The sequence below is a fragment of the Callospermophilus lateralis genome, chromosome 3 (assembly GCF_048772815.1).
Source record: "Callospermophilus lateralis isolate mCalLat2 chromosome 3, mCalLat2.hap1, whole genome shotgun sequence".
Classification (NCBI taxonomy): domain Eukaryota; kingdom Metazoa; phylum Chordata; class Mammalia; order Rodentia; family Sciuridae; genus Callospermophilus; species Callospermophilus lateralis.
The window spans coordinates 58651629-58663729 of record NC_135307.1 but is presented as its reverse complement, the minus strand read 5'-3'; positions in this window follow the sequence as shown (position 1 = coordinate 58663729).

The following is a 12101-nucleotide window of genomic DNA, read 5'->3' as shown; positions in this document are numbered from 1 at the left end:
GTATCCAGTTTTATAGTTCAGCTAGGATTTTCATACTTGGCACTGACTGGAACATAGTAGTGGTTTCTGCCTAGGTGCCTTAAATGTGTAGTACTAAAAAACCATTTTAAGACTTTTTTTAATGATTAACAAAGATGGAAGTCAGAAAATAATAACAAAAATAGGGAGATTTAGTATTAAAGGTAAAGGAAACTTGCAATTTCTAAGTAGAATTTTTAGAACATAGAACCCACAGAGGTAGTTAAGCATTCTAACTTAACAAATTATGATTGCTCATTTTCTGGTTTGTAGTAGGGAAACAGAAGCTGAATGATCCAGCTATTAGAATTTCTCTGAATAAACTGATTCATGACATTGCTGCACCAGAAACTTATATTTCTCTTTCTTTGCTTTCTTTAAGTAATATGATTAAATTTTTCTGTAATTGGGATAATGATCTAATTTTGTATATTATTTCAATTTTTTAATATTGTAGAGTTTGATACTTTTGACCTAAAAGTATAATATATCAAAAATGCCTCATGAGGTATGTAAAATTTTGATTGTCTAAATAAAGTTATTTGCTTTTATAAAAAAGACCAGAGAGTATGAGTCATCATAGAATTCACTCTTACATTTTATAAGCTAAGGGGCTCCTGCATTTTGAAATTACTCAGTGTATACATTTTGCGTTTACAGAAGAAAGGGAGAGAGTCCATGCTAAAATGTTTCCCTGGGACTAGACTAATGTGAGAACATCTGTCATGGTCAGTAGCTCTTTCATTTATTTTCAAAATAGTAATTACAAGGGGTATTTGATTCCAAGACTGGCTCCAAGGAAACAATATCAGTAAACCCTTTGGCATTTATATTTCTGATTAGACAGCACAAAAAAATTTATTTCTGGTGAACATTCAGAGACAAGTTTCTCCAACCATCTCTTTCAATCACTTCTGTATTGGGAGGTTCCAAGACCATCTTGGGCTTGATGATTCACTAGAAGAAATGACAGGGACTCATAAATACTGTCATACTCATGGTGATGGTTTATTACAGTGAAAAGATTCAAGTAAAATCAACAAAGGGAAAAGGGCCAGGGCAAAGTCCAAGAGAAATCAGAAAGATTCTAGGTGTCCCCTGCCAATGGAGTCACACACAAATGTCTTTAATTCTCTCAGCAAAATGTATGACAACACATGTTAAGTATGACAACCAGAGATGCTCTCTAAATCCTTGATGTCTAGGCTTATTATTGGGGGGAGTCATGTAGGTAAGAAGCACCTATGGTGACTACCCTACCCTCCTTCTCCCACTTACCCGGAGGGCAAACTAATGTACAGTATCGCTGAAAAGAAAGCAATCACCATACATCACACTGTTGGCATATGCTATCTGCTCAAACCTATACAGGGTGGCCAAAGACCTCAGGAAAACAGAAACAATCTTGTAAGGCAAGATATTCCAAGAGGTCAGAGTTGTTTATTTATTTATTTATTTATTTTTAAAGAGGGTCTTGGTAAAGGGCTTGTCCCTCTGAAAACAGGCCCTTCTTTGGAATGTACAATGTTTGAGCAACTGGGACCTAATGAATTTACCACTTATTGCAAATTTTCTCATCTGAAATTCCTGAGAAGACAGTGCCACAGATTAATCACAAAGCAAAACAGTGGACTAGAGATTTAATTTAAGGGTAAAGAAGGTCAGGGCAATGTTTAACTATCTGTACTATATTAGTTAGATTTTTGTTGCTGTGATAAAAATTCTTGACAAAAACAACTTAGAGGACGTAAGATTTGTTTTGGATTTTGGTTCCAGAGGTCTCAGTCTGTGGTCAGCTAAATCCATGGTTCTGGGCCTGAGGTGAGGCAGAACATCACGGCCAAGGTCATGGTTGAGAAAAACTGCTCAGCTTATGGCAGATGGGAAGCAGAGAGAAATAGAGAGGAAGGGGCCAGGGAGAAACTAATCCCTTCCAGGGCATGTCCACAGTGCCTACTTTTAAAAGCTAGGTCTCACCTCCTAGTAGTTATCAATAGTTTTATCCATTTGATGGATTAAATCACTGATGAGATCAGAGTCCTCATGATTCAATCAGAGAGTTCCATCTCTGAACATTTGCTGCACTGGGGACCATGTTTTCAACACAAGAGCTTTGGGGTGAATATTTCAGATCCAAACCATAACACCCATCCTCCTGTCTACCCCATAATTTCTTTCCCTCTTCTTTCTCTTCAGTCTTAAACCATCTCCCTTCAAATCAAGGCAGCCTTTTTCCTTGTCTGCTCTGGCTTTCTGAAATAATGGTTGCTTTGTTTTAGTTGTAACCAAACCTTTAGATGACAGAGATAATTTTAATATATATTTTCCATTCTTGAGATGTTGTAAGAATAACTTAAATAATATAGCTGGAAACACTTTTCTTCTGTGTGGGAAAGAAGCTGGATAACTGAAAGAATAATGTGATTGCAGAATACACACTTAGAGATTTCTGGATGCTTACATATCTTCCTTTTGCTTTTTCTGAAAAAGCATTTTTAAGCTTTTCTCAATGTAGCAATATATAATGGGAGAGAATTTTCACTTACCTTGCAGAAAGAAAATTGCATTTTTTTGCCAGTTATCCTAAATGTAGCAACTCAACAAGTTATAATAGAAATGAGTCAGAAGTATAAAGACAACTCCCTGCCTCCCAATGTAAGTGGGTAGTGTAAATTGGAGTGTGTATGCTGGGTTTGTGTAGCAGACAATGTAGACCAGAATTAGAAGAGCTGCTATTAACTCACTGGCAAAACACATGCTTTACAAGCCAAACACTTTAGTGATGGTTCCAGACATTGTAGCTTCTGGAAAAACAAAACAAAACAAAAAAACTGCAAACAAAATTGTGTCTGTTTTACAGTGTTGGAAGTCAGGCTTTTGGGATGTGTGTGGGGGGTGGGGTCAGGTGGTGGAGGTATGATCTCCCAGACAAGTCCTAATTAAGTTGCTTTGGCCCTCACTTTTGAGAATCAGTGGGTCTCCATTAAAAGAAAGCAGTGGCCTGAATGATGGGTGCAACCTGACTTTCAACCTGAAGTCCAGACTTCATTTCTTAGGAATAAAGTAAATTTATTCTAACAATTCCCACGTGACTCAAGAGAGAATTGTGAATTTTGGAGGAAGATTTTCTATTTTACTATTCTTTGGTAAAATTGTTATAATTGGTATGTAATCCATGCGGTTCTTAAGGATTATGTTAAAAAATGTGAAGAACAAGAAGAAGGAGGGGTAGAAAGGGAGAAAAATAAATAGAAATTGATAATATGGTATTGTTTTCTGATTCTGAGAGACAATCTTCAGTCCAGTTCTCCCAGGCCTGAGATAACAAACTGTCATTCTGTTGATGACAAGGGCTGAGAAGAGGCTTATCCATAGATTTAGGACCAGTGTATATGTGACAGGGAGTCCAAGGGCTGTTAAGGAGGTTGTATTGACATAGGAGTCCCAGGCTTAGCATATTGGCTATGATTGTTCAAACTCTAAAAACGTGTGCTCCTGAAGCTTTGCTAACCCAAACAGAGTATTCCTCCCTCATGGTCCCATTGGTCACTGGAGGTCCATGAACAACAGAATTCCTTTAGGAGAGCACTGTGGAGTGGACCGGCTGATGAAAGTAGCCCTTTATCTTTGAGGCAGTGAGTCCTTTCTATCTCTCTCCAACAGAATGGGTTACTAATCAATGGACAGCTAACCACTGAGTGGCATTTCCTTTTTTTCTTCTTTCCCAAATGGGCATCACTTGTCATTATTCTATTTTCCTTCTATGTTTAGAAACAGAGGTGAAATTATTAAATGGTTGTAGTTTGCTAAGTCTTGAAGAACCCTATCCACGAAGAGACTGCATAATATTCAGAAATTTCTGAGTTTATTAGATTTTGACTTCTGTCCCTAAGGCAAAGATTTAATGTGTTGTTGGTTGTATGTGAATATTTGCATAATGCCAAGTAAAATAAGTTCCCATTTATGTGTATTGGAAAAAGGATTGTAATATGTTTGGAGGTTAAAGGTGTGTTTACATCTCTTGGTTCTGATTGTTTAGAATCTATTTCTCTCCCTTCTTTAAGAAGATAATGCCCTGTTATGTATATGGCAAGTAGTGGGGACCATTTCATGTGGTAATATGGCTTAGCTTGTCTCTTCCCTCTTTCAAAGGGGTATGTATTAGATTGGGCCTGATCAGTCATGTTTTTGGCCACAGAGCTTGCTTAAGAAAGGATATGAAACCCCAATCAGAGCTTTGGGGAAAAATACTCTGCCGGGGTTACTAAAGTCTAAGGGTGTGAGTCTTGGACTGCTAATGGTCATCATGTTCCCACCATGCCCACTCCTTTCTAGGCATGAATGAAGAGAAACATAAAGCCTGCAGATGTTCATTTGGCTATCTGTATCCAGCAATGTTTTAAGCCAGCTAGCTTTCCCTTTCAACATTTTAATTGTGTAAACTTGTGATTTCCCTTTTTTACTTAAAATAGCTTGAATTGAATTTCTATCTCTTGCAACTGAAAGAGTCCTGCAAAATATAGAAACAGATCCTCACTGTTCTCTGAAATAGTTTCTTTCACTAAAGTGAGTTGAAAATCTATGGTGGGATTATTGTGGGAATTAAAAACAAAAGCACCATATATATTAAGGGTGGCATCGGAGGGCAATTTAACACTTTGTCCTTTACAGACTTGTATTCTCTAGTTAACATTTCTTCCTCCTTGTGTTCCAGATTTAAACAGTATAGTAGCTATGATGGTTAACCTGGATTGTCAGCTTGATTTGATTGAGAAATGCCAAGGATTTCTGACTTCTGCCTGTGTCGATGAGTGTTTTTTCAGAGATGATTGACATGTGGGACAGCAAACTGAAGAGGAGACCCACCCTGAATGTGGATGGCACAGTCCAACAGGCTGGGAGCCCAGTTGGAGTAAAGGCTGAAGGAGGCAGTTGAGGCAGATGCAAGCTCAATTCTTGATTCTCCTTAGGTGGGAGCTATCAAAGCTCATGCTCCTGTGATCACCTGAGGACATTTGACTCCAGCTACTTTATTCTTCCCAGACAGACTCTGACCAGCCATTCCAGGGAGTTCTTAGTCTTGCACTGGGGCTACACAATTGATACCTCTTGTTTTGAGGTTCCAGCTTCTTGGATTGACTAACTACTTGTTCCTCTAGCTCTCTATGGTAATAGATGGCCATTGTGGGATGACCCAGTATCTGATCCTGTAAGCCAATCTAACAAGTCCCTTTTATATATATATATATATATATATATACCATCATTTTGGTTCTGTTCTTTTCAAGAACCCTAATAGAGTAACCTTTTAAAACACCCCTTTACCCTTTTTTTAAACAGAGCAATTTGAGGATATTTGTTCCCTCTTTCATCATAGGTTACATTGTTTTAGCCTTCACAGCTCATAAATATGACCTACGAAATTTTAATTACACCTATATTTACATCTATCTTTCTATCTACCTATCCATTTATTCATCCGTTCAATTTTTGTTGTTGTTGTTGTTGTTGTTCTGGGGATTGAACTCAGGGCCTTGTGCATGCAAGGCAAGCACTTTCCCAACTGAGCTATATCCCCAGCCCCCATTTAACTTTTTGATGTAGAACTTGGGGGAAAGAAACTAAAATCCAAAGTACTTAATTACCAGTTACCAAATTCTAAGAAGGAACGTGAATGACAAGCATCTCATTAAGAGTAAAGATTAAGACTGAATGGTGACAAAGATTAAGACTATACAAAATGTACTTTTTACTTACAATTTTTTTTCAGAACGTCAAAAGCCAGTCAAGAGTTAGTCATATGATACTGTGAACCATTCATGACCTTGATAAGGTCTCCTAATATTTCAGAAAATGGAGAGCTCTTATCTTCTTTTAAGTTGTCATATAACTCAAAAATGTCATAGTGGGATCTTGACACCAACAACAGTGGTCTGTCTTTTTATTTCCCCTCTTCCCCTTGAATAAGTCCAATGACCAATAATCTAAATTATCAACATTAATTGTGTGTGTGTGTGTGTCTGTGTGTGTGTGTGTGTGTGTGTGTGTATGCATGTTTTGGCTCTGGAAATTTATCTACATTTTAAATAGAGAATCTGGTAGGAGCAAACATTAAGAAGAGGTTGGAGTATCAGTTTTATATGTCCTACTCTAATATTATATGATCCAGTCTGAAATAATTCCATAGTGAGACTCTGAAGAGATGGGAACATGATTAGTAACACATTGTTTATATATTTTATATATATATATATATATGTACATGTATATATTTATATAGGTACTTATATATAGTAACAATATATTAGAAATCATGCATCATGGTGCTGATGTGAGAGTCTGCATGGAGTCAGGATTCATTCCTGGGCCTAAGGGTGCTCTGGGGTAAGGGTATGATGGAAAGGAGAAAGAAATTATGAGACTTGACTAAATTTCCCTTGGACCACATTGGAGTGCTATGATTAGTGGACACTCTGGCTCATACAGTCCAGTGAGTGATTCTTAACAAGCTCAGTAGGAGGTGGTGCCAAGCCACTTGGGCAGGCTTCCCTGGTGCCCAGAGGATTCCTGGCAGCAGATAAAATGCATTATGTTTCTTATTATTACTTTCCTAAATTTTTAAGCAGTCTTATCCTATGACCTTAGACTATATTTCCATTGATATTCAGTAGCATTTTTTGAGAGACAGATATTTGATTTAGCTCAAAAACACCTCATTTGGCTCAACTTTTCCATGTGTTTGTATGCTTTAAAGAAAGTGTTTAAGTTGGGCACCCTGAATTTCCTAAGAGAAGGCCTATATTCTCTCTTCCTTGTGGTCAGTCAGGGATCTGGGTCAACATAATCTCTTCCATTTTAACTTGTGGCTTCACTCTCATGCAGGCTAGTAGGAAGGGGTGTTGTGGGCAGGTCACTCAGAAAATATACCAAGTCCCAGTTTTGTCCAAATTGAAGAGTCTTTATTTACCTGGCCAGCCGGTGACTGCTTCCCAGCTATATAAACTTATATAATTGCCTCTGCAAAGAACAGTCCCAAGCCTGAGCATTTTAGGATATTTAAAGGCAAAAACTACATCTGGGTTGACTTAGCTGCAAGCAAGTATGTACAGAAGCTGTATTGGGCAGTTAGTGAGACAATGCAATAGGTACATTTGTATTTCCCACAGGACTTTCCAGGTTGGCATAGCAGCAAGCAAGCAGAAGGGAAGAGGGTCAAAATGACCTAGTTGAGTACAAGTTAGAGAATGGTTACTAATGTCTAGATAGTCAATCTCTGACAAGATACATTGCCCAAGAAAAATGGGAAGCAAAGACAACAATTTTACATTGTATAAGAACTACTATTTTGTTTTGCCAAAACAAAAATTAATCTAGGTAACTATTAATGTGTACAGAGATGGGACTTTCCCAAGGGAGAAGCATTTCTTACATGATATGGAGTCTCAGGGTAAAATGGAGTCTGTTTGGTCATTGCCCATATAGCCTGGCCCATAACAGGAGAAATAAAATAGGAGTACAGGACCACAGAATTCTTCTGTGGCATGAGATGCAGAAATTGGCCCCATCTGTTCTGTTCACAACCCTTTGGTGGGAGCTGAGTGACATGGCCTCTTCTCATGGCAAGGGAGGTCACAAAGTGCAGTCCCTGATTTTCACCCAGTTGGTATCTATCACCATGGGAGAAGAGAACAGATTTGGTGGATACCTAGCAGTCTCTGCTACAGATAAGTTTTTATAATTCCTTGAATCTATCAGGGAATTTGAACCAAATATTACATTATAAACTCCCAGTTCCCCTTGACTTTGAGAGAGCTTGAAGTTAAATTTAGTGCTCTCTTATAGTAAGTCATTTTCATTTTCTTAAGTTTTACTCATCACTCAAAACTGGTTTTTGATTTCCTTTTTTACTTCAAATAGTCTTGTCTATCATATTTTAAGGTTTTAAGTCATCCTAAATTCTTTTTGGAAGTAGCTGGCATATAAATAACAAATAGAATAACACAATGTAGTAAGGTACCTGCTCAAAGAGCAGCTAATGTAAGAAGACTATAAATGTAACTGTGTTTGGCAAACTCAAACTGGTGAGCTGCAAGAAGTATGGGTAGTAGAATTCCTTTGAAGGACATTGCAGAATTTCTTGTATCCATGGAGTGGGTGACTTGCAGTGGCAGGCAGTTAGCAACTCAGTGAAAGACAAGGGGATGATTCTGAGAGGCTACGTTGCTTGTTGATATACATACATCTTTTCCCTTAATCTATAAGAATTACTCTGTATTTTTGTGCTACTAAATAATGAATTTTAGAGGATGAAATCAATTTTTCATATGTTTTCATGATATAAAACATGATCCTCTTCCTTAGAGATCTTATATTCTTACCATTTTGTGAGTCATAATATACTATATTGCCAGTCTTTTCTGTTCACCATTATAAACTTTGGCTCTTATCCCAGTGCTTGGCACAGGGTGGACTCTCAGTAACTAATACCGACTGAATGAATAATATTAGAATGTCACAATGCTGAACCGAAATTTGAAGTAGGTATTAGGAGTCTCAGAAATATGCAAGATTTCTGCTAATGCTTCTGCAGAATACCAAGGTTTGGCTTGCATGCATTAAGAAAAATGGAAACTTGGTCACTAATTTGTCAGGGAAATTGACAGTAAAACTTTTCTTAAAAATTGCAAATAACAATTATACATGCTTATGGGGTATGATGTGGTAACTCAATACATGTATGTAGTATGTCATGATTGAATCAGGGTAATTAGCATTTCCCTGTCCTTTAACATTTGTGAATTCTTTATGTAAATCTCTGATATTGATATTGATAAGCTCCTTCTGGATTCATCTGTAAACATGGCTATTCTCTCTCTTTCTTATAACTGTGAGAAAACATGTGCTGTATTCATAGCAGCATTTCCTTCAGGCATTTTGTGACCCTGAGAAGATACTTAGAATGTGTGTGTACTTTGGACTTTGGAAAATAAAGGATTAAGCTTTAAACATGTCTACCTACAGGCTTTTATTAGATGGTATTAGCACCTTATTAAGTTATAAATTTTCCAAAATTTCTCATGCTTTTTGAGTGTTTTCCATCTTTGTTGATTTACCTTTATTTATGATGTCTAGTTTCTTTAAAAAAATTTAAAAAGCTTTCAAATTCACTGACATGGCTTAAAAATTAAATCTGGTATATGCCAATTTATAGGCTAGGTGTCCAAACATATACCTTGTTTATATGTGTCCCCGTAGAGCATGGTTTCCTATCAGAAAACAGAGCATTTCAACTTCAATTTGCCATCTTTACTGACTGGCTTTGTGTTCACCATTCTTTACCTTTCGGTGATGTTAGAGGTACATTTTACCTCTGTCAACTTTCTAAAGCATCGTTTCATTTGATAATCTAATATTCAAGAAGAATTTTGAATCTGGGGAAACCAAAAAATAAAAAAAATATATAATTAATGATAGTAGTATTGCCAGGCACAACAATCTTATTTCCTGCCTTGGAAAGTGACTTCTTTTTTTTTTCACATTGAATGGGATTAAGGAGGCTTTCAATAATGGGGTGTTTATTGAATGTGCCATCGATGTGGAAGAAATCAATTGCCTAGGCATAATAATCTATGTAATGTTCCTTTAGAGAAGCAATTCAAATAGGGCTTTAAGAAAATTTTCATTTCATCGTACTTTTTGAAAGTTGTTCAAGCGTCACCAATTAAGAACATTTCAAAGGCCTGTGTGGCAAATATCAAACATATAGGAGTCTCTGCTATCTGCTGGAAGTGTGATTTAAAGTGATAATTTCACAAGGGAACTTGAGGTCTTTTCTAGTAACAAAATCTCAAGACTTCTCTGACAAGAAAGCATCCAGGAAGAAAAAACATCCATCTTTCCTCAGTCACCTATTAGCATATAGATATCTTGGACTTTTAATCATAAAGTAATTAACCTTTATGCCTTCTTACGTCACAAGTTTTGATTGGAAGATAAAGTTTCTTGTATTTTGAGAGATCTCTGTCTTCCCAAATCTTTGAGTTTTGAGTTGTTCATGGGATGTTACAAAGTAACTTCTCAGCAAAATACCACATAGGTATTGTGCAAGACAATGACTTCTACTAGGCCTCCAGTTCCATACAAAAGAGACCTTTTTTTAAAAAAATAGTAAATTGAAGTTATACCCAACATTCTTTATTTGTTTATTTTTATGTGGTGTTGGGAATTGAACGCAGGGTTTTACGCATGCAAGGCAAGTGCTCTACCACTGAGCTACAGCCCCATCCCCAGGAACCTGGCTTTATTTAGGTATTTTACCTACCACACCTCTACCACACAACTGGGGCAACACCTTGAGTCATTACAGGTCAACTTGGGTCCCATATCCCTTGGTTCTTTCTTTCATAGTTTGGGTCCCTCAGAAAGTAGAACCTAGTCAGAGGGTTTATATGCTATTACTTTATCAGCAGGACTCCCAGGAAGCAGGAATAAAGTGCAAAGGAAGTAACGGAGGAGGAAGAGCCAATGCAAGGATTACCATGGATCTGGTTGCTATTAAAGACAACATTCTCAGCTTCTCGAGACTCTCCATCAGAATACAGAAATGTTGGAAGCCCCTCAGATTCTCTTATGGGTGTCTATACCTGTTTCTAGATGTTGTGTTAGTTGCCAGGGGGACATCATTGCCCTCTTCTCTGGAGAATTGGCAGAAAGTGACAGCACAGTTAAGACTGCAGCCCCAAGGGCAGCCCAGAGCCAATGACTTACTGAGAGATGGTTAAGAGGCCCCTTGCCTCAATTTATGCCCCAGAGTGTCTCATGGCATCAGATTGAAGATGACAGTTCCTTGCTGAGGTCGAATCCTAGTTTGGCTCCTTCCTCTCCCCTGCCCTAACCTGCTGGTCTCATTTCCTTTCTTTAGGGAATACTTCTTCAGTAAATCACTTGAGCATAACTTCTATCTCACATTCTGATTCTGACTTCAAAGGGGAATAATTTACCCACTGAACTCCTGTCTCACTTGGTCCTGAATAAATATTAAAGAGAAAAAAGGGAAGAGAGGGATTTAATTCAATCAGGAGGTGACATGCTGTCAGGCTGCACCAATATGAAGATAGTAGGAACCTATTTGGAATTGGATCACTGTGGCAACAGCTGAGACAAGAGAACATGAGGACAAGAGCATCTTAAAAGGCACATAAGATAAATATGCTGCAATTTTCCCCTTGGAGGACCATCACATTCGTTCAATCCTTTCATTATTATTGTACTCCCACACCCCATTGTAATATGGGATCTTCAGTATTGTGACAACATGATAACCTAATTTCTTCTCTAGTGGGAGGTGACTGGGATCCCTTCAAAGCGGTGACCAGCTATATTCTCTGAATTAGGGCAAGAAGAAGAGTAATACAAGCTATAGTCCTAATGTAGCTACTCCTGATGCTTTATTTAATAGACATCATTTATCTTTTTCATCATGTATTCTTGATTTCTTTCATTCTTTATACAAACTTTATCTGGTCTGGCCTGCTTGTCTTTTTTCTCATGGAGTCCGAGTCCTGGTTATCTAGTCCTTACTGGACTACGGTTGTTACAATTAACTATTTGTTGTAATCACAGGGAGTAGAAGCATGAGGCATGTCTTGGGTTCCAGATGCACCACTCCCTCATTTTTCAGAAGCGACACTAACTCATGTTGGTAGTTAGGGTTCGTCATTTTTGCCTGTACAGTCATGCCTTTATTTTCTTCCTAGTTCCCGGATGTGAGGACCTGAAGTGACAAGATGATGAAGACCCCTTTATTTACCTTCCCTTCTCCCCCCTTGGTGACCAGAACCTCTAACATGTTAATGACTAAAGCTGTAGGAGTGGGGAACATTCATCTTGCAAGTAGGTCACTAGAAGAGACGGTTTAAATGGCCAATTTTGTTCTCACCCCTTGGGTCATAGATGCATACTCTAGCCTTTGGGGATATGGTTCCACAAAGCCATTGCATCTTAAATCATAAAAACTCAATCTTTAAGGGTGTTATTTCCAAGATGATGCCTTGGATTTTCAACAGGGCACCCAACACTCCATT